Below are 5,122 nucleotides of genomic sequence, written 5' to 3'. Positions count from 1 at the left end.
CCGAACCATGACATCCTTGCGCTCCCTTAAAACGGGCAGGCTGCCCAGCTGGCAGAAAAATGCTTCTATGCTCCCAAATCCCTTTATCTAGGTCTTTGGGAGCAATGCTTGAGAATCTGCAATCGGTCACTGTGGTAACTTCCCTTGTAGAACTAATAGGGAAATACTGTGCCTTCTGGCAATTGAAGTAAGCACCCAGGGTGTTTAAAAAAACATGTGGTGCGCTTTTAGTCCCTTAAGGACTATTGGGTGGATAACCCCCCCCAAAAAAAAAAAAAGATTTAAAGCTGCCAACACCACTCTATCTCTGAAAAATAGAGGAGCAATCTAGCAGCCATCTATATCAGCCAAGACTGAATAGAAGAACTGGGGACGGTGGCCTGGAAGGGATGTGTCTTCAGTTTTTCAATTCAGTCTATAGCCGAACAGAGCTGAATACATACATGGATCCTGTTGAAACCATTCTAAAGAATAGAAATACATACTATTTCCATAGCAAAGAAAATAAAGCAGGAATGGTTAAATTTTCTGCTTGTGATGAAAAAAATGAAACTTTGACTTTGGTTTTGCTTATCAGAAAGATTTGTTGTTATAGAAATAGCTAGTTATATATTAATATTTAAAAGCAAACAGTTGAGGATGGAGTGTTTTTATCTTGTACTGTGCTAAGAAGAGTCAGAAGTCAATATCATTGTTTCTGCCCCGCCATGTATCTCACACACTCTTTTCCCCATTCCTTTTCCTTCCCTTAATTTCCTATTTTATTTCATTTGCATTTTATATAATAAAACAAAATTTGAAAAAGAATTCCATCTTAGGCAGTGACAGATGTTTGTCTATTGGGGCGCAAAGAGAAAATGTCTGCTGCAAAGTCTGCATAGGTGTCAGAAAAGGCATCCAGCCAGTAAACACTTAGCTTCACTCAGTTATCCCAACTCCATCCCAATAAAAGGATCAGAAAAAAAAAAATACTGGATCTTCGTTATTGAATCATAGTTAACTTTAATAAGGTAAGCAGACCCTCATTTTTAAAATTCATCTAATTATCGATGAGATAAATTGTTGGCATGAAAAATTATTACAAGCTGCTTACAAAAAGCTTGCTAACATTTACAGAACAGGTGTGATGTTACATTGAAGAGGAAGCTTCACAATTAAAAACTTTCCCTCCAGAGTGCCAACTTAAGTCAGTTTTCAAACTGCCATCCACTAGATGCCATAAGTAAAAAGACTCAAGGGTTAAAAGGGTTATAAGTAGAAGTTATCTGACTGACTGAATTTAATGAATACTTCAGTCAATTATTTTTTCTGCAAAATAAAATTCCATTTTCATTTTTTAAAATTTTGCTGAAACATATTTATTTTTTACATTAAAAGTTAATAAATACGAAAGTGTCCTAATGTGTACAGAAGTCCATGCTAAATCATTAGAAATGGAGAAGGAATGTATAACGAAACAGAATGTTTATAAATGTAACAGAAGAAGAAAAAATGATATTATGCTTTACTTTCTGCCTACTGATATTTCTTCATATTCTGGGCTGGAGAAACAAAACAATGACTAAATCTAACTTGGTAATCTATTTAAAATGAAGTGCACATTTGATAAAACATGTTTATACTTGGTATAGAGTATAATTATAGGCCTGTAAAGCAGGAATTTATGTTTTCATTTCTCACAAGCATGCATTGCTGTAAATTTCTCCAGCTGAAAACACCTAGAAACTAATCTCTCATATCAAATTATAATGAACAAAAAATATAAACATTTCCCAAAATGATATAATGCATGCTCTCATGAATACTAATTGATGTATGCCAAATAAAATATTCTATGCTCCATAAAATGCAAAAGATAAAAATAGCAATAGCCAATAGCACTGAGACTTATATACCACTTCATAGTGATTATAGTCCTCTCCAAGCAATTTACAGTCAGCATATTTCCCCCTCAATCTGGGTTCTCATTTGACAGACCTCAGGACAGAACATTGAGTCAACCATGAGCCGGTCAGGATCAAACTCCTGGCAGTGGGAATGCAGTTAGCCTGCAATACTGCATTCTAACTACTGTACCACAACACAATATTCTTGTGTCAACCTCACAACCTGCACTTCTGCAGTTGCATTACTTGGCAATATTATGGAAATGGTTAGCCAATTCTTTATTTAATTTTCATATGTGTGTGTGTGTGTGTGTGTGTGTGTGAAATTAAAACACACACCAATAACAAATTAACACTAGTCGAATAGCTGAAGAGGTATTGCTTAAGTTATTCCACATATCCATGTCACCAAGCCCAGGTGACAAATGCAGGATCAGGATCAATCTTAGACCTGGCCATTCTAGTCTGCAGGTTACATCCAGCCCTTTTGATTATCTCTGTACAGCCTCTGGCAGCAGTGGCACTATTGGTTCAGAATCTGTTTCTTATGTGGCCTTTTTGAAAAATTAATTGCCCACCTCTGATCTAATTGGAATCAATCTTACTATGATTCAGCTGAAACATGTTCACAGTTCAAACTCCCATAGACTCCAGACACTTAGAAACTTCATAGCATTACTTGAACAATTGGGGTGGAGATGTAAACTGGGTGTCATCAGCATATTCATTGGTATCTCAATCCAAGCCTAAGATCAGCTCACCCTAGTTTAATGTAAATATTAAACACAATGTGGGAGAAGGAAGCCTTGCAGTGCCCAGCAAACTCTTCTTTTTCTTCCCTGTATGAAAGCATAAAACACTGAGACCTCAGGAATGTAGGTGTGTTTGTGTGTAGGGAAGAACAGAAAGGGATTTACAGCTGAGAGAGTGGAATAAGTCAACTGAATAGACAACTTATAGTAAAAAAGAAACAGGAAGGACTTCATAAAGCCAGCAGCAATCAGGCTGAAAGAGAAATGGAATCCAGCAGTTTCATCACTCAGCAGCAACAAGGAGCAGCATCTGGAAAAACATCTATCTTTTCTCACCCCAGCAGAGATTGAGAAATTGCCAAAGCAATTTAGAACAGCAAACAGCACCAGAAAGCAACTTGAAGGTGGCTAAGCTCTTTGGTGTAAGCTCAAGCAACAAAGAATAGACTATTAAGAAGTAGACATAGATAGTGTACGTATACAGGTAATCCTCATTTATTGACCACAATTGATATAGACATCTGCTGTTAAGCAAAGGACTCACTGAGAAATGACATGACTGAGACTGTTTTCTCCACTCCCCCACCCTTTGGAACGATCATCTGGGTACTGGGATAATTAACAGGAAGGGAATTAATGTTTGTACTTACATTTATTGGAAAAGGATTACAAGAGAGTAAGGAGACACAAAGGGGAATACACAATAAAATATGTGACACTGGCAATCCTGAGCACAGTACACAAACAGCTGGTGTTATTTCCCATTGTGTGCCTGCTTACTCTTATAATCCCTTCCTGTCCAGTGTATAAAATTTTTTTTTTTCTTGTTAATTATCCCAACATCAAAGGTGAGCATTCCAGATGGGATAAGTGAGGTAAAAGGATCTTAAGAATTGCCACAAAAACCACATTCTCATGAGTTGCATTCTAGTGACTCTCACTATTGAACTCACCTGGCTTTTGAGCAGTAGATCCCACTGGCCTTGCAACTATGTTACAGGGTATTTCTTCATAAATTTCCTCTAAGAGGTTTATCTCGTCTCTCTTGTTCTTTGCTGTTCATCCTGCAATTCCTAAATTAAATGTCTATGCATAAGTTAGGTGCAGGACAGCATTAACAAAATAAGGTTTATTATTTCAGAACGAATACTGATTAGGAATATTATCTTCATACTTCCTTGAATAGTAATATTGTGAAAATGAATGGCATATATTTCAATGAATGGCATATATTTCAATTGACAGTGTTGTTTTCTTCTGTAATTCTTCCTCACCAACATCACAACTGAACTCATTTGTTTTTTCAGCAGTCATGTATAGGGTGGCACTGTGAAAGACAATACATTGTACTGTATAGTAGAATCAAGATGCTACATATCTACAATTCATTATTCTCAATTGTGATCCCCTAAACCATCCAGATTACATTCCATCAGGTGTCTTTAAAAGTTCATCAAGCTAAAAGGAAGCATTTTGTTTAGATGTTCAAATAAGTAATTCTGAGTGTTTTCATTTCAATTTTTTCCTTGTCTAGAAACAATTATACATAAAGCAATTTATACAGTTCTCTGTGGAAATCTTATTTTACATCAATTTTACCTGGATGTAATTACACTGTCTTTTAAAAACAATTAAATCTCTCTAATTTTAAAAATAATTTACATAGACATTTGGTATCAACTGATAAGAAAGTTTATAGACAATATAGACACATTCATTTGAACTAGGAATACACCGTGTTTATATATGCAGACTGAATCATGTTATACTGGCTTGGTTCACATATCTAATTAAGTCACACTATAGCTTAATATTGTGAAATAGAATATTATGGTTTCTATTAATCCAGTTATTGCAATCTCATGTTTGAACCCACTGTTCAAACCATGGTGCAAACCTGATGCACCAAGTTAGGTTTTCATTCTTTATTTTATAATAAAGTGGGGAGACTAGTCTGAACTGGGTTGTGAATCACTAGTATTTCATCTCTTCCAATTGTACTCAAAAGTGGCTGGTCATGAGTTTGTCTCAAACCTTGTGTAATCCCATGTGGCCCCCTTTGCCACTTCTCCTTCCTTAATCTGCAGTTTTAATGGAGAACTGCATTGCTGGGAACTCAATCACCTTCTCAAGGTACCCAGCAAGAGGCCTCTGTGAAGATTTTTCTCCCAGCAATTAAGTCAGTCATCCATCCCTGTGCTTCTTATTGGGGGTAACATTATCATACCTTTATTTTGCTTCCTTGGCTCTGGCCATGGCAAAATATGTGGACATCTGAAAATTGCAGTTCTCTAGCAGAAATGTTTTCTTTCATATGTGCCCAAAATGTTTAATTAGCTATTAAATGGTCCAAAAACAGCAGGTAGAAATTAATGATCTAGAATCAAAATGGAAATAGAAGGGACTTGGATATAGAAACTTGATAGTGAGGCTATTTTGGAGAAAAACTGGAAAGTTTTGGTGAAGGAAAATAAATATGGGGTT

General features: G+C 36.1%; 1 non-coding gene across 1 annotated transcript; it reads right to left on the bottom strand.

Moving 5' to 3' along the window:
- Positions 1 to 4,575: 4,575 nt before the first annotated feature.
- On the bottom strand, positions 4,576 to 4,888 carry LOC148130467 (Nuclear RNase P). The gene has a single exon (XR_015750018.1).
- Between the last annotated feature and the right edge of the window lie 234 nt (positions 4,889 to 5,122).

The sequence above is a fragment of the Notechis scutatus genome, chromosome 5, assembly GCF_049901735.1.
Source record: "Notechis scutatus isolate UNSWTSFEM ecotype Mainland chromosome 5, rNotScu1.2, whole genome shotgun sequence".
Taxonomy (NCBI): Eukaryota; Metazoa; Chordata; class Lepidosauria; order Squamata; family Elapidae; genus Notechis; species Notechis scutatus.
This window is presented reverse-complemented; position numbering and strand designations above follow the sequence as displayed.